General features: G+C 40.0%; 1 pseudogene; it reads left to right on the top strand.

The window, feature by feature from the left end:
* Positions 1 to 3: 3 nt before the first annotated feature.
* LOC125341759 lies at positions 4 to 27799 on the top strand (annotated as a pseudogene).

The following is a 27799-nucleotide window of genomic DNA, read 5'->3' as shown; positions in this document are numbered from 1 at the left end:
AAGATGAAGGATATTGACATAGGAAAAGAATACATCATCCCCAGTTCGGGGTACAAAAGTGTTCCAGTTAGGGAGAGAAGCAGCACAGAGAAAGGGAGGAATCCTATTTCAAGAGAACATGACAGGTAGTGGTTTCCTTTCCTCACAGTCTTTTTCTGACCTGTTTATTGTACTAGACACACCTGCATTCATCTGATCCCATAGTTTAAAATATTGACTTTAGGTCACTGTGAACAATTTATGGTTACTGGAAACTGTAGTGTAGCACAGTGGTAGAGAGTGGGTGCTGAGTATGTTCAAGGCCCTGGCTTCCATCTGTGGCACCAAAAGATATAATTAATAGTAACTTATAAGCACCCAATAAAAGGGAAGAGTGGCAGTCTTCAACCTCTCACGTGCTTCCCCCTTGGGATTCTTGTCATTTTCATTTACTCCATGTTGATGCCTCCCAAAAAGCACTTGCTTAAGAGGAGACAATGTATGATTTGTCTTATAACCATTCAACTTACTCATGTATTTAGACAAAGTCAGTTTCCTTCTGTTCCTGTGTCTTACTTGAAGAGATTTGCTCAGATTTCTGAAGGTGGTTACAACAATTCTGGATTGTTGTAAGATAATCAGTAAGTTTTTTGTTTTTTGTTTTTTGCTATAATAGGATTTGAATTCAGGGTCTTGTGCTGGCTATGCAGTTGCTCTGTTATTTGCCGAAACTATTTCTAGCCTTACAACCTTGGTAACCTATTTCCTCCAATAGAAATAATGTTAATGAACCAGAAGAGTTCCTCTACAGGAAAAACATATATGTTTCTTTTTTACCCTGCTCCTTAAAGCTCCCCCGCACCTCCATTGAACCTCAGTGCTGGCTTAGCCCTTTGTCAAGTTGTATGCTTTCTCTTGAATTGTAAAAGTAACTACTAAGACAAAATAAGGGTGTCTAGTTTTAGTAAGTTGAGATTTATGTTTGTATACTTGCTATGTGAAAATTTAAAAGAGAGACTTGGTGATTCATTAGCCATGTATTACCTGTTCCTCTTCAGCACATTCAAACTTTGGCTTTTTATGTTTCAATATGCGGTTTTAACTCAAGGCCTTACACTTATTAGATAGTCACTCTACCAGTTGTATGCCATCTCCAGCCCAAAGCACTGGCTTTCATAATGTGTTTTCACTAATATGTCTTCTTTGTTTCCTGCTGTATATTTTAGAATGCCTTTGCATTCTAGCTTAGCTTCAGAGAAACAGATTCAGCGAAATCAAATATCTGGTGACAGTTCTGTAACTTCTATGTGTCCTTTTGTCTAGACCTTATGTTAATTAAACAGCTATTGAATATATTTTGAGTGCTAGACAAAACACTATAAATGTGGCATTTAAGTCTGGAAAAGTCACATAGCTAACACTAGAGCAGGGTTTTGAGTGGGAGTTAGGTGGTGAGGCTTTTTGCCCACAGACATAAAAGACTCATAGGTACAGGAAAATTATTTTGCATGTTGGGACCTTGGAAAAGCTCCTTATGTCATGGTGTCATAGATGTACAAGTGAAAATGGTGCTGATAATGGAATTAAATGAGAACTAAGATAGATATATAAAATACTTAGAATAGTGCCTTGGCATGGCTAGTATTTTAGTGTTCACTAAATGTTAGCTCTCAGAACTAGTGGTCTAGAGTGTAAGATAGGAAAAGGAGATATTGGTCAGGGAAAATTTCTACATGCCATAACAAGGAATCTTTATAGGCATTAAGAAACTTCTGAAAGTTTCTGAGATTTAAATATTTTGTCATGTTCATATAACTAGATTTGCATGTAGCTATAAACAGATAGTACAGAAGAACATTTATCTGATCCCCCTCCCCCAGTGGTAACATGTAGAATAACTGTAGTATGGTATTAAAACAGAATTGAAGGTGGTAGAGTTCATTGTCATTGTTCAGATTTTTCTCAATGTCAGGGAGCTTGGCTTCAGTGGTAGAGTGCTTACCTAACAGGTGGGGGCCTTGAGTTCAAACCTCAGTACCACCCGCTTTATATGCACTCACTTGGGCATATGCACGTGTACTCTATGCAGTTTATACATATGTTTATTTAGATTGTCTGACTACTACCATAGTCAGGACATTCAAAGCTTCATCGCAGAGATCTTTCTGTGACCCCACTTACAGCATTGCCACCTTTTCCTAGTAGTCTCTAATTTTTCTCCATCTGTTAAGAATGCTTTCATTATATGTGTAACATTACAATATTTCTTTTTATTGCTTAATTCTATTTTGTGTTATAAATATACTACAGTTTAGCCTTCATCTATTGGAGGGTATTTGAGTTCGTTTCAGTTCATGACAACTACAAATAAAAGTGCTCTTAACATTGTGTATGGGATTTTTGTGTGAACACAAATTTTCCTTTCTTTGGATAAATGCTCAGGACTGCAGTTTTTCTGGGGGTCATCTGGGTAAGTGGATACTTAGTTTTCTAAGAAACCCCAGTGCTCCTTCCCAGAATGGCAGCATCATTTTATACTCCCACCAACAGTGATCCAGTTTTTGTACATTCTTGCCAGTATTTGGTCTTATCTTTATTTATTTTTTATTTATTTATTTTATTTTTTGGCCAGTCCTGGGGCTTGGACTCAGGGTCTGAGCACTGTCCCTGGCTTCTTTTTGCTCAAGGCTAGCACTATGCCACTTGAGCCATGGCGCCACTTCTGGCCATTTTCTGTATATGTGGTGCTGGGGAATTGAACCCAGGTCCTCATGAATACGAGGCAGGCACTCTAGCCACTAGGCCATATCCCCAGCCCCTTATCTTTATTTTTAGCAATTTTAATAATATATGTATCTATAGTGTATTGTGAATTTAATTTGCATTTTCCTAAGGTCTATTCATCCTGAACTGAGAAGGGTTTTTTTTTTTGTTGTTGTTTTTTAAGCCAGGATCTTGTTATGTTCCTACTGCCTGGAACTCCTGATGTTCTTGCCATGTTTCCTTTTGTGCTGCTGGAATTACAAGCATGTACTCCCATACTCAACTATGAGGGAAGATTTTTCTTTTTTTGGGGGGGTGTCGATCGTGGGGCTTAAACTCTGGGTACTCTCTGAGCCTTTCAGCTCAAGGCTAGTGTTCTACCACTTTGAGCTACAGTGCCCCTTCCAAGAAGAGATTTGGGGTACTGGCTTTTTTATCCTACAAACAGATTAATCTTGAAACAGTTGCAGGAAAAACTCAGTATAGAAGAGAGAAAATATAGAGAGCATCAAGAGGCTTCAGGGCCCATCCATGTGAGAGAAGCCAAGGATCTTCTTCAAGGCATAGAATAGAGGACAGGAGACTTGAAAGATTGAGAGCGTCTCTGAAAGGTAGAGAGCTGAAAGTGTCTGGGATTGGTGATAAGAACTTAAAAGCGCTAGTAGACATACTAGTGATTAAACATACTCAGAGGAAAAGATTTGGCAGAAAACATTGATTTAGATCATTTCTCTTCACTAACAAACATAAAGTGAGAAGAATGAATGATTTTGAGTTGAAATGCATCCAGGTAGAATTGGATATCTTATCTACTCCCACAGTGTAGAGCATAGAGTGCTTAGTGTGTCTGTGTGGATGAAACCATGGGAGTGGTGTGAGCACACTTACTGAAATGTGGATTGTAGAGAAGGAAATGTTAGAAACTCCAAAGCTCATGTGGAGGTGTTAAGAAGTTTCTGGGAACTGAGTGAAGTCCTGTCTAGTTTGTTGGACTAGGATGGACATTGGCATGTGCAGTGACAGTAAAAAGTTTCTCTCCTGAGTAGAGAACTGTTCAGAGTAACTACCAATGAAGCCAGCCTTCAAATGCCAGGTTTCCTATGTGACTGAAGCCTCATCTTGAACAACAAAAAAGCTAATGTGTCTATAAAGTTTTAGTAATCCAGATGAATTTTGTTTTTATTACTTCTAACTGTTCTCTTGAACTTAAATTTCAGTGCTATGTGGTTCTTGATTGATATCATAGTCTTATAATCTCCAAATATTTTTGTTTAAAATTTCTTTTAGTATTTCTTTCGTTTATTCTCTGATTACTCAGACTTGACCTAACCAATAATATAATATGTTTATTCAACCTATGCCGGAGCCAGCCGGCAGTGAAAAGGGAATCCTGAATGAGGGGGGTGAGGATTAAAGAAAAGGAAAAATACAAGACAAGAGAAAAAAGACAAGAGGCAAAGATGGGGTATGGGAGGTCTGCAGCTCGAGATTGTAACTCAAGACTGCAGCCACATTTATTCTTAACTTCCAGCTTACATGCAGTTTAGGAACCAGGGAATGGCATAGGGTTGCTAAAATTCAAGAACACAAAAAGTCTTTGAAGTTCGCAACATCTGATGGCAGTATAGACAGGATGAGGTTGATTATCATAGGAATGGACTCCAGTGGACATATTAAAGCAATTCCGGGTAGGGGCAGAGTTACTAGTAAACAAATGTCCTTGCACTTAGCATATCCTTGTGATAGCAACACAGCCAGAGGTCAGAATGAGATTAGCTGCTGGCTCTGCTCCCAACAAACCTATTTTGTTTCTATATCTAAATGAACTATTAAGTATTTTAAAAGCTTACATATCACCAAGAATCTTCTTTAATACCACCTATCAAAAAGAGTGATTCCTTAGATATATTTATTTTGAGTTTGTCTCCTGTAAAAAGTTTTCTCACAGAGGGAACCAGCATGATGACAGAACTCCAGCTGAGATGGCATTAAAAGAGGAGAGTTGAAGTTTAATGGCAGAATGCCTATATAAGCATACAAGGCTTTTAAAAAAAAAGTAAATACCTAATTTTTACATTCTCAAGTCACATCATCATAACCATCATTTCTGTATTAGTTGTCAGAAATGTAGACTAAGACTTCTCAGATGCCAGATAATGCCTGCCACCCTTAAGAAATGTCAAACAATATTTCTGTATACCCATTTACCACTATTGGCATTTGATAGGTCTAGTTAAAATGGAAATGTGAAACTGGGCCAAATGGATGAGTTTAAGAACAACAACTTTGACTGGTAATAAGGCTGTCATTATTTCAACTCAATGTGAGACCACAGCATACACAGCTTCTTCTCTTTTTTTTTTTCTTTTTTGTCAGTCATGGGGCTTGAACTCTGGGCCTGGGTGCTGTCCCTGAGCTCTTCAGGACATGCTCTACCACTTTGAGCCACAGCTCCACTTCCAGTTTTCTGGTAGTTAATTGGAGATAAGAGTCTCATGGACATTCTTTCCCAGTCTGGCTTTGAACTATGATCCTCAGATGTCAGCCTCCTAAGTAGCTAAGATTACAGCACCTGGCCCACAGCTTATTTTCTTACAGCATGTTTATTTTTCGTGGTGGAGGGGGGTGGACGTGGTCCTAGGACTTGAACTTAGGGCCTGGTCATTGGCCCTGAGCTTCTTTTGCTCAAGACAAACACTCCACCACTTGAGCCACAGCTTCTCTTCCAGATTTTTGGTGGAGATAAGAGCCTCACATCTCACAGATTTTGCTGCCCAGGCTGGCTTCCAACAGAGATTCTCAGATCTCAGCCATGCAGTAGCTAGGATTACAGGCAGGGATTTTACCCATGCCCTTTTGTAACACTGACCTCCAGCCACCACCACCCCCCCCCCCGCGAATTTTTTTGGGGGGTACCTGAACACTGTCCCTGGATTCTTTTTGCTCAATGCTAGCACTCTACCACTTGAACGACAGCACCATTTCTGCCTTTTTCTATATATGTCCTGCTGAGGAATCGAATCCAGGGTTTCATGCATAGGAGACAATTACTCTCCACTAGGTCATATTCCCAGCCCTCTGTTTTTTTGTTTTTTTGTTTTTTGGCTATTTGTTTGTTTTTTAAAGATGTAAAATTTTTTTCGGTCATTGGGCTTGATGTCTGGGCCTGGGTGCCATACCTGAGCTCTTGTGCTCAAGGCTAGAGCTCTACCACTTGAGCCACAGTGCCACTTTAGGTTTTCTGGTGGTTAATTGGAGCTAAGAGTCCCAGACTTTCCTGTCCAGGCTGGGTTTGAACCATGACCCTCAGATCTCAGCCTATTGAGTAGCTAGAATTACAGGCATGAGTCACTGGCACCCAGAACTGTTCTTTTTATTTATTTTTTTTTTTGGCCACTTGAGCCACAGCGCCACTTCTGGCCATTTTCTGTATATGTGGTGCTGGGGAATTGAACCCAGGGCCTCATGTATATGAGGCAAGCACTCTTGCCACTAGGCCATATCCCCAGCCCCAACTGTTCATTTTTTAATTTGGCACTCTGTAAGGTACATAGTGTGGAACAAAGTGATCTGGTTTAACTAAGGACTGATGCTAGACTTGCCTGCCTTCCACCCTGGCTTAAACTCACAGACATGCACTTGGATTACTGTAATTTAGTTGCAGTGGAAAATAACAAGATTCCTTTGTCTCAGGCAAGGCTTCAGGAGGCCATTTAGCTGGAGGTCATTTGAGGAATAGGTAGGATTTGGAGAAATGAAGAATATCCTAAGTAAATCCAAGTGTTGTGAATAGGCATGCTTAAGCCCTAGTGGCTTTAGGCATAAAGTACACAAAGTTACAGACACAGGGGGGTTGTGAGTGTTCTTGAATAAGTCAATAGGCAAAAGCAAGACAGACTATCAGAAATCTTTGGGGTTGTGTGGTGGTTCGTTTTCTTAATGATAGTATGCCAAAGCTAAGAGTAACTTGTTTTTCACTGATTTAGAAAAGTAGGAAGCATGGAAAATAAGAAGTCAACTGAAGTTTAATGTCATTATTACTGTACTGTTTTTTTCCTTCTTCCAAAAGTATTACTGGTAGAAATTTCCTCCAAGTTAGAGCATTCTGTATCTAAGAAAGGCAAAAAAAAAAAATGAGTATTCATAAATCCAATGATCTTCACTTAACATTTTTTTAGTTCTCTGTTAGACTGTCTCTTTAGCCTTAGTTGGAGATTTCATAATTAGCTGTGTGTAATATTCTAGTGAGCTGAAGTTTTATCTTAAGGATTAAGGATATGGTTCTAGGGATTAAGGATGTAGGTATAATCTCTTACCAGAAAAGACTTTACGATGTACTCTGTGACTTAAGGTCATTATAGAAAGTGTGCAGTGTATCTCAGATTAGTGTGAGAAAAGCCTCTTTTCTGTCAAAGTAGTTTACTTCCTTTCTGTAAATCTTGTGAGAATTGTTTTTCTGAAAAGTTCCTGCTTTGGCACCTGTTTTATTTTTTTTGGTTGTTTGTTTTATTTTCTTGTCAGTCGTGGGTCTTGAACTCTGGGCCTGGGTGCTGTCCCTGAGCTCTTCAGCTCAAGGACAGTGCTGTACCACTTGAGCCACAGCACTACATCAGGGTTTCTGGTAGTTAATTGGAGATAGGAGTCTCTCGGACTTTCTAGCTTGGGCTGGCTTTGAACTGAGATTCTTAGTTTTCAGCCTTCTGAGTAGCTAGGATTACAGGCATGAGCCAACGGTGCCCAGCATTATTCATTTTTTTTAATTTAATTTTTCATTGTTATTATAGAGGTAATGTTCAAAAGGGTTACAGTTAAGTAAGTCAAGTAAAGAATACATTTCTTTTTGGACACTGTCACCCCTTCCCTTGTTCTCTCCCAGTTTTTCCTTCCCATCACCACCCACATGCTCATTTTCAACATAATGTCTAATGAGTACGACTGTTTCATTTGTTCATCCATTGTATTGCCCCTTGCTCATTACATTTTAGTTTCATCCATTTCATGCGGCACTTTAGAACTCTTATTATGGCTGGGAATGTAGCTTACTCATGGAGTGTGTACCTAGCGTGCATGAAACCCAGGGTTCGATTCCTCTGTACCACATAAACAGAAAAGGCCAGAAGTGTGGTTGGGAATATGGCCTAGTGGCAAGAGTGCTTGCCTTGTATACATGAAGCCCTGGGTTTGATTCCTCAGCAACACATATATAGAAAAAGGCCAGAAGTAGCACTGTGGCTCAAGTTGGCAGAGTGCTAGCCTTGAGCAAAAAGAAGCCAGAGACAGTGCTCAGGCCCTGAATTAAAGTCCTAGGACTGGAAATTAAAAAAAAAAAAAAAGAAAGAAAAGGCTAGAAGTGGTGCTGTGGCTCAAGTGATAGAGTGCTAGCTTCGAGCAAAAGAAGCTCAGAGCCAGTGCTCAGGCCCTGATTTCAAGCTCCTGGACTGGCAAAAAAATCCTAATAGAAGCTCCTTAAATATTATTTAAATTGTATCCCATTAATTAAGCAACATCATTCTGCAGGTTGTGAATATGAGCAGAGGGAAAGAGCCTGCTGGATTAAGGGTGAAAGTGAGCAGCCTGCCTGTTCTGCTCTGCTTGCCAGATTTTTGGCTCATGGAGCATCCTTCTGCAGACTTCCTTGCCTTGACTTCCTTTTGAGTTGGTGTCCTTCTTCCTATGTGACACATAGGAGGATGTGTCATCTGGAGCCAATTCTACCAATAGCAAAAAAAAAAATATCCTTACTGCTTTTACCCATTTTGTTTAATAGATATACTTTTATTTATTTATTTATTTATTTATTTATTTATTTATTTATTTATTTATTTATTTATTTTTGGCCAGTCCTAGGCTGTGAACTCAGGACCTGAGCACTGTCCCCGGCTTCCTTTTTTCTCAAAGCTAGCACTCTGCCACTTGAGCCACAGCATCACTTCTGGCCATTTTCTGTATATGTGGTGCTGAGGAATCGAACCCAGGGCCTCATGTATACGAGGCAAGTACTCTTGCCACTAGGCCATATTCCCAGCCCCAATAGCTATACTTTTAGAGTATTAGACCCTGAAGCATTTCAGACAAAAGTTATATGAATTTGTTTATGCCTTTGTTTATGCATGCAGAGTATTGGCTGTAAATCTGCTTGCAGTTAGGAAGGAGGGCAGGATGAAGGAGATTACTTTGTTGCTCTGCCTTATTTTTTTTCCTGTATAGTTATCCATTGACTCTGTAAGAAGGCATAATTAAAGCTTTGTAAGGCTCAGTAGTCTCCTAGGTACTGGGTATGATAAGGTTCTGACCTGAACCAGTTCTTGGTCTCCAGTGGCAGCCCAGAGCTCTGTGTTGGAGATGATAGCGGCGCTATTATTGATATAGAGTTCACTGGCTCAGCTGCTGGGCATGTGATTGTATCTATATTTGAAGTGTTCTGGAGCTTGAGGTTGGCCTGCTGCCTTGTGGTGAGCTCACCATACCATCACTGCAGCAGGACTGCCGCTGCCTACAAGGAAACCCTACTGAAGTGAAATATATACAGCCTGCTGGCATGTGTTAAAGAGCTCTCTTGTCAAGAGAGAAGAAAATTGTTGGAACTAGCTATCTTTTCAGAGCAGTTTTGAGTGCCCAAGTCTGTTCTGTTTAGAAACTTGAAAGTTCCAAATGGCCAGCGAAAAAACTTTTCCAATGAAACTGCTTTCTATTTTCAGGTAGCCTTCTGCTGATACTTTCTTTCATGTCTTAGCCATGTTTCCATCTCTTCTAATCAAAAGTAACAAGGCTAAGGATAAGAAATAGGGTCTCTGAAAATCTTTGTCGTGGTCTAGCTGGTTAGTTTCAAACTTTCATACTAATGTGAAGTTCATTTGTTCTACTACTTAGTGGAGTTAAACTTGCCTGGCATTTCCCTTCCTGTTTTCCTTGAAAGGGTTACATATGTTTAAATTAGTAAAGATTATTTTCTGAGTTAAGATTATGTTCTGAATTAGTTAAAAAGTCAACTTAATTCTGTTAGTAGCTATCAGATGAAAACTTTCTCTGACAAAGACTGCACATCGAGGCAGACAGTAAGACTCATTTATGAATTTATGTACTTTAAAAGGGAGATAGTATGATTGTAAAGGCTATCCTACAAATTCTTACATAGCTTCACCTCCAAGTGCTGTTATTTCTGGAGTTAGATAATTCAGAACAGAGCTCTTGGTTTCCCTTCAAAACATTAATTGCCCACTCTTCTGGTGCAGTGTTGGATGTAGGATGGAATAGCCAGGCATTGCCAACAATCCTGACAACTCTACTAAACATGGAGTTCAAGATATGGTTGTCTTCTAAAGCCAATCTTGCCAAGGGAAATTTATGTGTGTTCTGTGTCATGGACATTCAGACTGTGAGAGTAAGGTACAGAAAGGATTGCAATAAATGGTTGTAGTTGTAGGTGTTTTAAGAATCCCATGCACTTTACAACCTTCTGTGCACTCTTACTTGGCGTTGTAGAGAGCTATCAAGTAGTCCTTTAGTTTTCTTTTTTTTTTTTAATAATTAATTCTGGGCTGGGGATATGGCCTAGTGGCAAGAGTGCTTGCCTCATATACATGAGGCCCTGGGTTCAATTCCCCAGCAATACATATACAGAAAATGGCCAGAAGTGGCGCTGTGGCTCAAGTGGCAGATTGCTAGCCTTGAGCAAAAAGAAGCCAGGGACAGTGCTCAGGCCCTGAGTCCAAGCCCCAGGACTGGCAAAAAAACCCAAAACAAAATAAATAATTAATTCTTTATTATCAAAGTGATGCACAAAGGGGTTACAGTTTCATAGGTAAGGTAGGGGGTACACCTTAGTTTTGTTAAATGTTGTGTCTTATGGTAGAAAACATCTCAGTTGCCCAGTAAGAGTTAGAAATATGGGGTTGACATAGCCGAAGATATCTTGTTGACAGAGTTTGGTTGAGTGCAAAAGACAAGCATGCACAAGTTCCACTTCTAACTCAATAGTTTTTGGCCCGACTGCATATTAAAGTTGCTTAAAGAATTTTTTGAAATAATTCCCAGGGAGCAGACCCTACCCAGACTAAATAAACTAGTCTCTGGTAGAATGTGGACATTGGTGCTATTTTAAAGCCTGTAGCTATTGCTGGTCACTTCTGCCTTAGGTCTCTGTTCCCTCAACCATTGTTCCCTTAACAAATATTTCCCCACTCTGTGTTTCATTGTAAATTTAATCCTTTGAAACATTACTACATTATTTAAATTAATCTCAAGCCACCAGTATAAGAGGAACTTTGAATGTGATGCTTGGAATTAAGTCTATGAAACAAATGAACATCCTCAAATTCCTTCTGACTATGGGATAAATAATAGACATGATTTACAGAAAAATTCCTCTTTTACTACAGTGATGTTCTTGTCATACTCATTGGCTTTATGTCTTTGCGCTTGTGAATTGGATTAATAGATGGTCATCAATATGAGAATAGAACAGTACAACTATAGAGCAGTGAGTTGATACCTACAGTAGTTCTTTTTCGAGCATGGAAATGCCAAGATTAACGGGTCCCCTAATTCTCTCCAAAAGTTTTGTGTTAAGCTTTTTTTTCTGTGACAAAAGGGTAAGAAAAACACTTTAAAGAAATAAGCTTCTTTTGGCTCATGTTTCAGTCCATTGTAGTCTGATTCCATTGCTGTGGGCATGTGGAAAGGCAGAACATCATGGTGGAGATGGTATAGTAGAGTGCCTTGCTCAACTGACAGCTGCCAAGAACTGCATAAGAAGGAGCACAAGACAGTAAATAGTGCCTAAGAATATTCCCTAGGGAACTATTCTGTTCAACTATACTCCTGAAACTTTCTATCACTTCCTAATATTCCACTCAAAGCATGAACTCAGTTGGGTGCCAGTGGCTCATGCCCTGTAATCTAGCTTCTCAAAGGCAGAGATCTGAAGATTGTAGTTCATGAAGCCAGGCAGAGCAAGAAAGTATGTAAAACTTTTATCTCCAATTAAGCACCAGGACTAGCAGATAAAAAATATGAATGCATCAGATTAATCTATTAAGTCAGAGCCCTTTTACGCCAGTCTCAATGATTAGATCTACCAGCTCTGGACCAAGCCCTTTAATACATGAGCCTTTGTTTGGGGGTGGAGGCTTGGGAGGAAGGAAGCATACTTTATATCTAAACCATATCAAGCTTGGTTTGCTGACCTCCTTGACTCTAGTGGCTGCTATTTGGAAGTTCTTAAGGGTAAAGTTTGAAGTGGTCAGGATCACATGGTCAGGATCATGTTCATACACAGTGGGGGAGGAAAGTTGGGGATGATTGGGTTCAGAGAAAATGTCATTGGTAGGTTTCTTTAACCCAGTGGAGGTAGTTGAGCTAGGAAAACCTGAAATTAGTTGATCGTAGGAGAACATTGGATGTTTAAAAAACTGAGTTTTTACTTATACGCAAATTTTAATTTTCCCCTCCCAAATTAAACATTTAAACATTTAAGTTTTATTGTCAAGGTGATATACAGAGGGGTTACGGTTACATATGTTAGGTAGTGAGTATATTTCTTGTCATACTTTTTACCCCCTTTAAATTGAACTTTTAATACTGAGTGTCTTGAGTACTATCTCAGTACAAGAGGTTTTCCCTGAAAGGCTGTCTTTCCAGATTTTTGTTGTAAAGGAAGCAATGGACTGGGACATCTACACAAAAGCTTTTCTTTCTTGGGATGGGCTGCAAGATTGTGTAGGAATAAGTTTCTTGTTTTGTGTTTGTCCTAGGATCTTGTGAATTATGAAGAAGAGTGGAAGACTATGCTATAGAGACTGAGAGGCCTTGTCATTTCTGACCATGCTCCAGAACCACAGTTGGGGGCGGCGGGTGGGGGGAGGAGGGAACTGCACACAGTATTGAAGCCCTTCATCCCCCATCCCCACCCCAAAGCCAAGTGGTGCTTCTGCATTGTCAGTCTGCTGCCATTTCTGCATTCAGGAACAATTTCAATGCCCCCTCAACCCTAAAGCTTAGGAGCGCTCCCCTGTTGTTATGTTGCTGTCAGGAAGGGATTGGATTGTTCAGCCTGGGGAGTGATTTCTAGGCCCAGATACCTTGTCCAAGGGCCTTAGTGCAAAGGGAAAGCCCATGATTACCCTGTCAGCAGACATTCCACTCTGGCAGCCTAAAATGAAATGGGAACTTGAATAAGCAGTAGCCATGTGATGTGAGAGGTACATTAATTATTACAGACACCAAGGTATGGAAGGCATCACTGCACACAGAGTATGGGGAGTCTCTTGTGCAAGTGGCTGTCTTTGCTTGTGTATTAATCCTCCTCAGATGACTGCATGCATGTGTTTCTGACTTTTGTTTGGGCCTTGGCTGAAATGAAGTCTCATGTTTCCTTTTAGGCTCTCTAGTGCCCCTAACTCCTTCTTCATCACCACCACCTTGGTAGGTGAAAAAAAAAATTAGCTCAGTGTCTTCTAGCCACATAGTCAGTGGGAAGACATAAGTGACAGTATTTTCTTGTTCAATTTTTTTTCTCACCTTCTGGACCAAGCAGGACTTTTCCCTTGGAACAACACTGCTTCCATGCCTTTCTTTTTGTTGGGCCATCTGGCCACCGAGACAGCCTTTCACATAGTTGTGCTCCTTAAAAGACTTAAAGAACCATGGGTGCCCTTTTCTCATCCCGGGAGAAGCCTTAACAAGTTACTTCTGGAAATAATTTAAAGTATCATAAAGTAAAAAGCAAATGGCTTCATACAGTACATTTCCCTAGAACAGCATAATCAACTACTGAAGTAGCTGTTTAATAGGCTAGGTTATCTTAGCACTATAGATGTTTTGGGCCAGATAATTTTATGTTGTAAGGCTCTTCATTTGTAGGTCTTGAGCAGTGTCTCTGGAGCTGCTAGCACACCTCCAGTGGTGAAAACCAGAAGTGTTTCCAAGTGCCTCCTGGCAAGTAAGCTTATCCCTCACCTGGAAATCGCCAGGTAGACTGCCAGACACGGCTATTGAGCACTTGAACTGTAGCTAGTCTGAATTGAAATTATGCTTAATTCATAAAACACATGTTAGATTTCAAAGACTAAATGTAAACCAAATACTTCATTTGTTAAATATCTCAATCATCATCCAGGCACCAATGGCTCATGCATATAATCCTAGCTACTTAGGATGCTGAGATCTGAGGATCAAGGTTCAAAGCCAGCCTGAGCAGGAAACTCTGTGAAACTCTTATCTCCAATTAACCACCAGAAAAATAAACCAGAAGTGGGGCTGTGGCTCAAGTAGAGTGCTAGCCTTGAGCTGAAAAGGGACAGTGCCCAGGCCCAGATCAAGGCCCAGGGACAGCGCCCAGGCCCAGTTCAAGCCCCATGACCCAGAAAACAAAATACAAAAAACAAAAAACAACCCACCTCAATAATCTTATAATGATTATGAGCTTAAAATGGTACTTTTTACTCAGAGTTAAGGGTGCCAAATTTGTTTTGTTTTGTTTTTTGCCAGTTGTGGAGCTTGAACTCAGGGCCTGAGCACTGTCTTGGCTTCTTTTTGCTCAAGGCTAGAACTCTACCACTTGAGCCATGGTGCCCACTTCTGGCTTTTTCTATATATGTGGTACTGAGGAATCGACCCTAGTGCTTCATGTGCACAAGGCGAGCACTTTACCACTAGCCATATTCCCAGCCCCCAATTTTTATTTTAGTAAATACTTTCTGTGCTGAAAATGCATGCACACATATGCATAATGGCACAAGGCCCTGGGGCTTGAACTCAGGGAATGGGTGCTGTCCCTGAGATTCTTTTACTCAAAGATAGCTAGCACCTCAACAACTTGAGCCACAGGGTCACTTCTGTGTTTTTTTTTCTAAATAGTTTATTGGGGATAAGTCTTCCATGTACTTTGTTGCCTAGACTGGCTTCAAACTGCAATCCTCAGGTCTCAGCCACCTGTGTAGCTAGGGATACTGGCATAGGCCACCAGTGCCCAGTGAGAAATACAACGTTTGCAGGGCTCGAGATGTAGCTCAGTGGTAGAGCTTTTGCCTAGCTCATGAAAGACCCAGTGTAGCAAACAAACAAAAAACAACAGAAAACCCAACTTTTAATGTAAGAGTGTTTTAGTGTTAAATTGAAATCCTAACTTTTATTTTAAAATGTAGATCCTAGAAAATTTTAAATTATACTGTATAGCTTTCATTATTTCTTTTCTTTGGTTGGTTGATTGATCTGGTGCTGGTGTCCAACGCAGAGCTTCGTATATCCTAGAGAGGTAGACAGGAAGATACACTATCATCAAGCTTCATCCCTAGCCCCTTGCATTACATTTCAATGGGCTGGCACTGAATTAGTGTTGATATTAGTATGTAATTTGTCCATTACTCCTGTATTAGGCATTTAGAGCCCTTTGAGCCAATGTTGGTTGTTTGTGACGAGTTCTCACTGTGTAGAGCACTCTTCCTGCCTCAGTCTCTTGGGTGCTGAGATTATAGGTGCACACCCCATGCCTGGCTAACCATTGGATTTAGATAATTTTTTTGTAATAGTTTCCTTTTTCAATACAGTAAAATTAGATACATGGTATGCATATGATGTTAGCTATCCCCATTTTCTTACAGTGTATGTTTGTTTACATTTCCTTCTTTCCCATATTGGATTTTGTATCTCTTTACGAAAGTATATAATTGTATCTTAATATTGAAGTTATGCTTCTTGATTGTTGATATTGTATGTTTGTTCCCTACTGCATTGTGCCACACTGTCCCCTAGAACAGTATCTGAACATCATAGGCCTTCAGTGACTGAATTTAGAAATATTATCTCAATAAAAGCATAAGGTTTGAAATATATGAGATACCTGATTAATTCTTTAACTTTATCCTCTTCTTTAATGCTAATTTCATTATGCAATAAGTTTTCCTTTTCTGCTTGTAACCATTTGTCTTTAATAAGTTTTTGCCTTTCGCAGGAAATGGAAGCTAGCTCTTTTCCCTAATTGTGCTATTCAGTTTTCTTCTATTTATTTCATCATTTTTGTCATTTTTAAGGGTTAGTGCCAGATGGATTTTTGTACAATATGAAATGTGGGTCTCAGTTCATTCATAAGCTGGTATTGATTTTCTAACAGTTCTCACTGACTCACATATTTATACACTGCCATGTTATATATGTGTTCACTTAGTACCTCAACTAACTTGGATATATTAAATTTTTTTCAGTTGGTTCATTTCCAGTGTTTATAACTCACTTTTCAGAGTGTTGATTGTGGTAGTATATAAGTATTTTTACCTTTAAACAGGTCTTTTATTTCCACCTGGTGTGCTGGGTCTTAAAAGCCCTTTTAGCTAGGCTAGAAGGAAAGAGAAGTTAAAGTTAGGAAGCACAGTTACAAATACAAGACATCTGTGCAGTTATTGGCAGGTTGATAGATGCTTTAATATTATGTTTAAACATGAGTCTTTAATACATCCTCTAGTGTCTACTCATCTTTGGTTTAAAAACAACTTAGGATGTGCATTTTTGCAATTAAGTAAAGTGCTTTTTGCATTCTATTGTGTTAAGTGCAGAACTGTGACTGACTTTGGAAATTTCCATTTGCTTATAATGAGGCTAGTTAGGAGAATCAGTTAAAATTTATTTTAATCCAGTACTTCCTCTGGGGAAGAGAAGGGAGCGCTTTATGAAGGTATACGTTTGACAATTAGAATTGATTTGTTTTGTTTTGTTTGGTCAGTCGTGGGGCCTGGGTGGCCTGGGCGCTGTCCCTGAGCTCTTCAGCTCAAAGCTAGCACTCTACCACTTGAGGCACAGTGCCACTTTTGGTTTTTTGTTGATAAATTGGAGATAGAAGTTTCATGGACTTTCCTGCCTGTGCTGGCTTTGAACTGCAATCCTCAGATCTCAGCCTCCAGAGCAGCGAGGACAACAGGCGTGAGCCACCAGTGCCCAGCTTTCCTTCTTTTTTGAAAAGCATATGCATAGTGATTTAGAGCAACTTAAGCATGGATTCAAATATATATTTCCATCTAATACCTATTTGACTCCATTTCTTCCAGCTGTAAAAGAGGCATAACATACAGGGTTGGTACAAGGATCACCAGGTTAATATCTACAAAGCAGTTAAGACAGTGTGGGATACAGTAACTGCTATGTTGGTTTGTTTTGAAGTAATAGCTGCCAAACCAGGTGTGATGGTCGACCCTAGCCCTCAGGAAGCTGAGACAGAAAGACTGAGTTCAAGGACAGCCTAGGGTACATAATGATTCTTTTTTGTTTTCTTCCCTCCATCATGGGGCTTGAACTTTGGGCCTAAGTGCTGTCCCTGATCTCTTTAGCTCAAGGCTAGTGCTCTTTTACTTGAGCCATAGTGCCACTTCGGGTTTTCTGATAGTTAATTGGAGATAAGAGTCTCACAGACTTTCCTGGAAAGGCTGGCTTTGAACTATGATACTCAGATCTCAGCCACCTGAGTATCTAGGATTACAGGCATGAGCCATCAGCACCCAGCTGTTTGCTTTGTTGTTGTTTTTTTTAAAGGAATTGGCACAAATTCTCTTCTCATGTTCAAGTAAACAGTTTGCTATTCGATACATGCTAGTCATGAGCTTTGGCTATGAAATTGCCCTTGCTTCCTCTCTTTCTGGCCAGTGTCCCAGGGAAAGTTGGATACAGGCAGCCTCAGGTCAACAAAATAGAACTGAAATACCAAAGCTTAATAGCAGTTCGTTTTTGCAATAATACTAGAGTATATATCCTAATATTTTATAATAAAGCTATTGGGGAAAACTTGGTAAGTCTCTAGTAGTTTTTTTTTCCATTCCTCTTTTGTAGTATTGGTGTTTGAACCCAATTGACTCACACATGTTAGGCAAGTGCTCGAAGTTACACCACTGCCCCTGCTCATGCTCTAGGAACCATAGTCTTAATCTTACTCTTGTTATTGGGCTAAGGAAATTACAGAGTTTGAAGGAGGGGATTCCCCATCCCTCCAAGAGTCCACTGTTCAGAGACAGTCTCAAGCAAAAAGATGGATTTATTGGGGAAGCATAAAGTGAACTGACCAGCAATAGATGCAGCACAGACTTGGGAGCTGCCACTGTGACCCCCAGCAATCCTCTAAAGGGAAAAGCATAGCACAGATGTGGGGGCTTGATGCAGGGTTACATCAAACAACAAGTGAAGCTCTCATGGCATAGATGTAGGAGGTTGACTCAGGGGGTAGAGCAAATAACAAGCAAGCCATTGACAGAAGAAGAATTTTGGGGTCAGGTTGACCTAATAATCAAGGTGGAGTCAGCTCTATTCCCCCCAACATTTCCTACCATGTTTCCCTAATCACGATGGAGTCAGCTCTACAACAATTCTCTTACTAGTGGAGGAGTGTATCCATGTAATCCAGAAAGAGAAAAATGAACTAATTATTTATTATACTCAATAAGAAAAAAAACTAGAATGTCTTAACAGAAGTGAATGGTTAAGATCTCATGGTTAGTGATTCAGTATTAAAATGCTAACTACACATATACAGCGTGCAGAGCAACATAAAAATATTTCCATTGACTCTGTACAGAGATATAGGGGTGAGAAGACCCAATGGGAAGGGGAACGAGGTGACCCTAGAGATGGGCCAGTTAGATGAAAGAGGAAGTAGTTGAGATGGGCTGTACAGTTTATCAGGGCAGCCCAGGGAGGTATTGTTAGTATGTATGGAGTGTTTTCACAGTATTTTTCATTATCCCTTTAATTCCTTTCAATAATGTGTGCCAGGTATGTGCACCAAGGAGGTTGTGAATGAACGGAAGCTTCAGTAGCTGAAGGCTGATGGCAGAATGAGCATTCAGTCCCTATCTTTCAAAATCTGCACACTTCACTTTTGTTTCCAGCTAAGGGGGAATTCTACCTACAGACATAGTACTAAGTAGTTTAATTCAAAGAGATGATGAGTTTTTGGAGTAAAAAAAATTTGTGAAGTAGCAATCTGTGAAAAATCTGTGAAGTAGCAATAAATGAACTGCAGTATAGCAAGGGATGACTATCTAACACTGCTACTTTGCAGATTTTCACCTATTGTGGGGATCTTTGGAACGTAGCTCCCATGGTAGGTGAGATAGCACTATTTACCTATTTAAAAAGAAACCCACGATACAATGAAGTTGCAGTAAGTGAACTGTGATATATATAGCGAGGGACAACTGTGTTAAGTCCATTAGTAAGCTTCTTGCAAACTGTCACTGGGCATTTTGGAGATGACAAAAATGAATTTAGTGGCCAGGCACCAGTGGCTCATGCCTATTGAGAACAGAGGATCGCAGTTTGAAGCCTGTCCAGGCATGAAAGTCTGTGAGACTCTTTATTTTCAGTTAGCCACCAAAAAGCCAGAAAGTGGAGTTGTGGTAGAGCACAGATTTGAGGGAAAAAAGAGAGAAAAGCTGAGGAGAGTGCCTTGGAGTAGCACATGCTGTTGCGTGCACGCACTTTCGCTTGGGCACGCATACACACACACACACACACACACACACATATACACACACACAAAGAAATTAGTGTGCTAGCCATGTCTTGTTCTTATTCCCACTATTGGGAACAGTCCTGCACATAGAAGGTCCTCTGTACATTGTTTTGAGAATGAAACTTGTAAAGACTCTTCCCATTACTAATATGTCACTCTTATGTAAGCATACTAATTAATGGGTGGCATACCAGGTTTTCCTTTTCTAATGCCCTAATGCCACAGAATGTTGATTAAAAAACTCTCTAACTTTTGAGCTTTGTTCACTTGGAAAGGCAAAAAAGTAGTACAACTAAATCACTTTTTTGTTTTTTTTTGGCCAGTCCTGGGTCTTGAACTCAGGGCCTGAGCACTGTCCCTGGCTTCTTCCCGCTCAAGGCTAGCACTCTGCCACTTGAGCCACAGCGCCGCTTCTGGCCGTTTTCTGTATATGTGGTGCTGGGGAATCGAACCTAGGGCCTCGTGTATCCGAGGCAGGCACTCTTGCCACTAGGCTATATCCCCAGCCCAACTAAATCACTTTTGAAAAAGAATAAAATTCCAAGTATCATACTACCCGATTTTTAGATTTAATTTATAGCTTGGGACCCAAGTCAGCAGTTCCAGTATACACACGCAGAGATAGATCAATGGAGTAGACTCTAGACACAGACTCACACAGGTTTGGCCAACTTTTTCACATATACACAAAAGCAATTTGGTGGAAAAATGAGGCATTTTATTATTATTTTTTTCGCAGTACTGCAGTTTGAACTCAAAGCCTTGAGCTTATGAGGCAAACCCTTTTCCACTGGAACTGTGCCTCCATGCCAATGTCTTCTTAATAAACTAGGTTAGGACAATCAGATAAGCATAAGCAATGAAACAAAACTTTTACCTAAACTCCACTCCTAATTTTTCTGGGTTACAGAAAAATTATCTAAAAATTTATGATGTAAATGTAAAATGTCAAACTACAAAACTTTTGGAAGAAAACATATAAGGAAAACCTTCTTGACTTAGGGATAGAAAAGCATTCTTAGACAGGATGCTTATCACATAATCCATAAAAGGAACAAAACAAATAAATTAGACTTTATCAGAATTACAACCTTTTTCAGGCATGGTGACAATACCAGCTATGTAGGAAGGAAAGATGGACTGATCATGGTTCAAGGTCAGCTCAGGCAAAAATCAGTAAGCCTTGTTTCAAATAGTAGACTGGGTGTAGTAGCACAGACCTGTAATCCCAACTGTGTATGAGGCATAAATAAGAGAATCATAAGTTTGAGGCTGGTGCTGGGAGAAAAACCCTGTCTAAAAAATCTATTAAAGAAAAAGGGGTGGGTTCCTGGTACAAGTAATGTATCCAATGTACAAGTACTGTACAATGTACAAGTAATGTATCCAATGCCTAACGTATGAAACTGTAACCTCTCTGTACATCAGTTTGATAATAAAAATTTGAAAAAAAAACTTGGGAGAAAATATTTGCAAATATCTTAGCTGATAAATGACTTGAATCCAGTAGACATAAAGGACTATGTGAATTCAATGCTGAAAATCCTGTTAGGAAATAGATAAAAGACTCAAAAGTTGCACGTGGTGGCTTACTCTTACATCCTAGCTACTTGGAAGGTAGAGAGGTTAGAGTTGAGGCCAACCTAAAGAAAAAATTGTGGAGACTCATTTCAACCAACAAGCTGATTGGGGCTTGGTGGAACATGCCTGTCATCCCAACTATGTGAAAGGCCTTGGGTAGGAAGGTATGGTCTGATCCTGAATCCAGCCCAGGGAAGAAACGTGAGATTTTAACCATAAAATAACTAAAGCAAAAAAAAAAAATAGAAGAAGAAGACTTGCCAAAAAGAGTGTGTGGGATAAAGGAACCACAGATGTCAAATAGCATTCCATTAGAGCAGCACAAATACACCAGTCCTGTTAAAAAGAAATTAAAAGAAAACTGATGTCACCACCAAGTGCTGGTAAGGACATAGAAAAACTATGTACATTGCTAGTAGGATATAAAATGATACTATGGGAAAGTAATTTTATTACAACTAATGTTTGAATCATAAAAAATATTAACCTACTTTCTAAACTTCTGTGCTGTCAAAAGTTAAAACTCTTCCAATATACATTTGTAATGGATGTATTTTCTAATTCAGATAATGGCTCTAACAGTGCCTTTTGAATCTCATTGATGTACAGAGAACATTTCTACATTTTAAAATCTACTGGGCTGGATTAGTAGCCTAGTGGTAAAGTGATTGTATACTAAATGCAAAGGTCTAGTTCAATCCCTAGTGCTGAATGAAGAAAGGGAGATGGAAAGAGAGAGAGAGAGAGAGAGAGAGAGAGAGAGAGACACCAATAAAGCAGGAAAGGAAGCAGTAGAATCCCATCATGCCTTCTGAGAGATGAGTGTGGCCAGTTCAGACCACAGGCTCCTTCTGAAAGATGAGTACGGCCAGTTCAGACCACAGGATCGTGGATCAAATTAAATATTTGAGCATTGCCTTTCTTTGTGAAGGTATTCTCAAAAATGAAGTTGCAGACTTTTATTTAAATCAACATTGGTGCATGAAGATTTGCAAGATTTCAGTGAAAGGGGAAAATATTTTAAACCTTAATTATGTAAAATATTTCCTCATTAGTAGACCTGTATTACAAACACCCAACTATTTCTATAACCTGAATTTTATTAAATGTTTTGTAATGATCTATTTGCTTTATAATCAAAATACCTGTAAAAAAAATCCTTGATTTTTTTGATCTCTTGGTCCACAAGTCTAAAAATATTTATTATCTGATCATTTACAGAAAATGTCAATCCCTAGCTTAAAGCACTGATCTTCAAGCAATCAAAATTTTACTTTGAATCCCCTGTAGTTACAGCCCATAAATTTTCATACAATTTAGCTAAAATCATTTTCTAATTTCCATGTCATTTCTTCTTTAAGTTATATTATTTAGAAATTGGTAGAGCTAGCCAGTGAGCAAAAGTGTTAGTTAGGTACTGAGTTTGAGTACTGATCTTGAACCAAAAAAGTATATTAAATAACTTTTAAACATGTAGAAAATTCCTTGTGACCTTTTATTCAGAGTCCTAATTAAGTTCCAAAGTGTCAGTCTAGAAATGTGTTGAAGTTTGCTTTCTATCAGCATGTAGCACATCTTGGCAGCTATGTATTAAACACTTGAAGAAGTGTCTTCTGAGCTGGGGGTATGCAGATCACAATGGTCCTGTAATTTTTTGTACCTACTCTGTAGAGTCCCAGTATCAACTAAGATCTAGTAAGTGTCTTGAACTTTTTTTGTATATCTTTCTTAATGGATCCAATACTTTGTTTTTTCTTTTTTCTGTGATTATGAGCAGATTAAAGGTAAGAAGAAGCTATGTTGAATTCTGGTTTCAGCAGTCTCTCTACTTCACTATTTTGTACCATAATCCCTAGCAATTAAATTGTGTCCACTTATACATGAGAATTTATATAAGAAGGAATTCTTTTCCTAGCATTGGGTCACTGCTGTTTCCTCTTGAAACCTACCTTGTTTGTAATGGAAGGAATGACTGTGAACACAGAGCAGTGTACTCTCAGGTCCACCCAGGTGTTTCTGAAGTTGCATAACTGCTGTGAACCAAAGCTTTTGTTTGATGGGTGCAGCCGGCAAGCCGGGGACCATGTGCACACTTTCTACCCTTACGGTTGTTGTGGAAAGACAATAGTCTATAAAAATAGAGACTTGGCTGAGCACCAGTGGCTCATGCCTGTAATTCTAGCTATTAAACAGGCTGAGATGTGAAGATTGTGGTTCAAAGCCAGCCTGGTTTCCAGTTAACCACCAAAAAGCCAGAAGTGTGCTATGGCTCAAGTTCTTGCCTTGAGCAAAAGGAGCTCAGCAACAGCACCCCTGCCCAGAGTTCAAGCCGCAGGACTGGCAAAAGCAAACAAACATTAGATTATACAACACCAAGAGTGAACCTAATGGTCTCCTGACTGTTGGCATTTCTCAGTTTGGGTGAGGTAATGTGTGGTTGAGCAGTTATCACTTGGACTTGCCTCTTCTGTGTATGTAATATTTGTTAAGTGCTCATGTCTCGTTCCCTTTCGGTCGAGCAGATGAATTACCAGGATGCCTTGGAAAACAGCAGCCTGAGCTGAAGGCCTTTCCCTGGATGTGTCTATACATTCTCAGCTCAGAATTCTGGATGATGAACATCCCAAGGGGAAGTACCATCATGGCTTAAGTGCTTTGAAGCCCATCCGGACCACTTCCAAGTAAGGAGATCTGAAGGTTCATGTGTCAACGGCAAAGCACCAAAAGCATTTTTGAAAATTTGGACTGAGATGAGGCAGTTGGGGAGATGTACTTTTAATCAAAAGAACTGTTTACTGAAGTGTATTTTAAATATTGTCTTCTGGGTGTATGTTGAATCTTTGTGACTTGGTTTCTTTTTACAGAAACCAACACCCAGTGGACAATGTTGGCCTCTTTTCCTGTATAACATTTTCATGGTTTTCTCCTCTGTCCCACATAGCCCACAAGAACAGGGAGCTCTTAATGGAAAATGTGTGTCCTTTGCCCAAGTGTGAGTCTTCTGATGTGAACTGCAGAAGGTAGGCATCTCTGGTTCATCCTGTTTTCCACATATTGGATGCTAGGCCTAAGACAGGAGGGTGTGAATTCTGCAGCTGTCCTGGGTGGGGCGGTGTCCTAGGGGTGGCTTCCCCTTTGCTCTTCTGCTTTATTTCCTATTTCACTATAATACTATTTTAAGCATGGGCTTTCTCTCTCTCTCTCTCTCTCTCTCTCTCTCTCTCTCTCTCTCTCTCTCTCAGCCCTGCTTCTCTTCCTGAGTTGGAAGGGAGATTTTGTGGCTGCCTTGTGACAGAATACATTTTTGTGGTAGCTGATTGTATGATTAAAATCTAGTTTGCTACTTTGCTTTTTACCACAACATCCTTCAGAAAGGGTGGGGGCCCTGACAAAGGAAGTTATCCCTAGACTTTATTCAGGGGTAGGCCGTTTGTGGGTGGAAGGAAGGGCTCTTGTTCTCATCATTTTCTGTACCTTGGAATTCTCCCTATCTGGAATAAATATGCACATACACAGAAAGGGACTTTTCTCTAGAACGTAAATACTATGTGTATAATTTTAAAGGAGAGACTTGTATGTGCTATTTCAGAGCCTGCAGACAAAGAAACTATGGGAGGGAAGCTAGGGTGTGTCTTTTTCTCTGAGGAGATGTGTAACAGGAAGACATATGCTTTGTTAAAACTAGAGAGACTGCGGCAAGAAGAGCTGAATGAAGTTGGGCCAGATGCTACCTCCCTGAGAAGGTTTGAGTGGATCTTCTGTCTCACCAGGCTCATCCAGTCCTTCATGTGCCTGATGATCACGTAGCTGGTGGGCTTCAGTGGACCAATAAGTTCTAACCATCCTTTCTGACGGTCTCCAGGAGCCCGGCCCTGTCCAGCTCTTAACTCTCTTGCTCAGTTACTGGGGTTGTGCTCAATTCGGGGTAGTTAGCAGCTTTAGAGACACCTCCTTCTCTGTTGGAATGGGTCAGTGGATTTGGGAGTAATGGTGGCTTCTCAAGCACTGAAATGATGATGGGCTGTACTGGGAGAGAAGAAAGAGCTAATTTGCATTCCTAGGGTGATCCTGGTTCTGCACAGGACTGTGCTTCTTGGTTGTATGTTGACATGAAATAACAATCTTGATCTTGGCAGATGTGTCATGGCAGTATTGTGAACATAGTCTTACTTTGTATGAACTGTGAACCAGCATGGTAACATACCAAATGCCTGGAAGCAGAGTATCATGATTAACAGTTGGCAAATGAACCCTCAAGGAGCTAGAGCATTGTCAAGGTTTTCAGAGTTTGACTTGGAGTCCATTTCAAGCTTTGGTGTATAGGGTAAGCAACGGCAAGTAGTATTCCATTGTGTATAAGTAACACACTTTTTTAATCTATTCATCTGTAGAGGGGCATCTGGGTTGTTTCCATATTTTGGCTGTTGTGAATTGTGCAGTGATAAACATGGATGTGCAGATGTCCTTTTGATATTCTGAGACCTGTTGTTCAGGCACCTAGGAGTGGTATGGCTGGGTCATAGGGTAGGTCTATGTTGAGTTTTGAAGAACCTCCATACTGTTCTCCAAAGTGGTTGTACTAATTTGCACTCCCACCCACAGTGGAGAAGGGTTTCTCTTTCTCCGCTTCCCCTCAAGCATTTGTGGTTGGCTGAGTTCAGAGTACAGGCTATTCTAACTGGAGTGAGGTGGTATCTCAGGGTTGTTTTTATTTGCATTTCCTTTACTTCCAGGGATGTTGAACATTTCCTCATATGTTTCTTTGCCATTTTTATCTCTTCTCCCGTGAAGTCTCTCTTTAGCTCTTTGCCCATTTAATAATTGGTTTACTGGGTTTGGAGGGGGTTAGTTTTTTGACTTCTCTGTAGATGACAAATATTAGGGCTTTGTCTGTTGCTGTGCTGGTGAAGATCCTTTCCCATATGTTTGGCTGTCTTTCTAGTTTGGTGACTATGTCTTTAGCTATGCAGAAACTTTTTATTTTGTGGTAGTCCCATTTGTTGCGTCTCTCCCCTATCTGTTGTGCCCCTGGGTATATATTCAGGAAGTTCCTTCCTGTGCCTATACATTCTAGCTTCTTTCCTACTCTGTCCTTCAGTAGTTTCAAAGATTCAGGTGTGATGTTGAGGTCCATGATCCATTTTGAGTTGATCTGGGCATCTGTTTCTTACACCTTCTGTGTTGCCTTACATTGAGATTTTTTTTATTAAATCTATTCTCTACATGTTTGCCTTGAGGTATCGGAGCAGTAGTACTGATTATGCTGTGAATTTTCTGTGTGTGGGTAAGCTGGAGGCTCATGGTTTGAGTAAGTATATGTTTAAGATGCATGGTGATTAGGTAGAGCTAATTTATAGTTTTGATTTTTCTTTTCTTTCTTTTATGTTTCCCTCCTTCCCCAACGTTTGATACCTTTTAAAAAGTTTTGATCTCTTTTGCTGAGGCAGAGAACACTATTTTTCTGATATTTCTGGGGTTTTATATTAATTGACCAACTAACACAATTTTGTATAATTTTTATGTAAATGAGACCTTGTAACTGAGATACTATTTTATGTTATTACTGATCAAAATGTCAAACATTTTCTTAGAGCCATCTTTTCCAAGAAGAGCTTCTGTCCTTGGTTCACTACAGTGCTGGTGGCTGCTCTGATCTGTAATCAAATTCTTTCATCTGGATAGCATGAGACAGGCTTTCTTTTTTTTTTTTTTTTTTTTTTTTTGGCCAGTCCTGGGCCTTGGACTCAGGGCCTGAGCACTGTCCCTGGCTTCTTTTTGCTCAAGGCTAGCACTCTGCCACTTGAGCCACAGCGCCGCTTCTGGCCGTTTTCTGTATATGTGGTGCTGGGGAATCGAACCTAGGGCCTCGTGTATCTGAGGCAGGCACTCTTGCCACTAGGCTATATCCCCAGCCCCTGAGAGACAGGCTTTCTTGATTCCACTCTCCTCAAAAAAAAAATTCCATAGGTTTTTGGGATTGTTAATTTCTTTCCTTGAAAAAAATGCTCCTTATGCATGTTCAGCTTGGTGGCTTTTAAGGTCACTCCCTTGAGCGTCAGCGGTTCAATCATGAAATAACTGGAAAAGCAATGCATACATCTATTATAATAATAATTCAAAAATTATTGCTGCAGCTGTCTTTTTGAGACCTCTTTTCTTTTTGACTGGAAATAAAAGAATTAGGCTAGTTTGAGATTAGTACCAAGAGTGTGCAAATTTCCTGTGAGCAAACTTGGATCCTTTCAAGAACATTCATTTTAAATTTTTGCAGATTTTCTAAGCTGGCATGATTTCAAACTGGCTTGGCTTGTTCTTACATAAGAACACCTTCCCCAGATTACAAGCTTTCCAAGTTATTTCTTGTTTCCTCGTAGGTGTCATTGTGACCTGTTAGTCAAACAGACCAAATAAAGCACAACCAAGCCTGTGCTTTGTGTGTGTGCATGTGTGTGTGTGTGTGTGTGTGTGTGTATGTGTGTTTAAATTCACTGGCCATCTGATGGTGGGTATTCCTGCATCAGGATGATCCAAGGGTCGGGCAATGTCAGGGAGTCAGTGACCCATGTACAGTTTACATAATCACTGTGAACAGAGTACCAGAATCTGTCCAGTTAGAGATGAAGAGTCAAAATTTATAAAACTAACAGAGACATTTTGGGGTCCTTTTAGACTCAGATAGTTCTGAAAAATCCAGGCCTTTCCTAGATGTCTCTGTACAGTTGGCATCTGCCTTAGATCCATCCACAAGAGAAAGCTGCCTCCAGCAGCACTGTCTCTTGGTGAATGTGAACTTCCCCAAGGCCCTGGGGCTAACGACAGTGAAAAAAACGTTTGAGTAGGTAAGTTCTCACCCTCCATCCTTCTCTCCATCTGCAGCTTGCTTGGTGCTGTCAGGATCTGGACTTGAGGGGAGCCTCTGTAGTGGAACCAGTGACAGAAGATTTTCTTGAGAATTTTCAGGATGGCTGTATTCTGTGCTCAGAATGA

The sequence above is a fragment of the Perognathus longimembris genome, chromosome 25, assembly GCF_023159225.1.
Source record: "Perognathus longimembris pacificus isolate PPM17 chromosome 25, ASM2315922v1, whole genome shotgun sequence".
NCBI lineage: Eukaryota > Metazoa > Chordata > Mammalia > Rodentia > Heteromyidae > Perognathus > Perognathus longimembris.
Note: the sequence above shows the minus strand (reverse complement) of the source record. Positions and strands in the feature narration are given on the sequence as shown.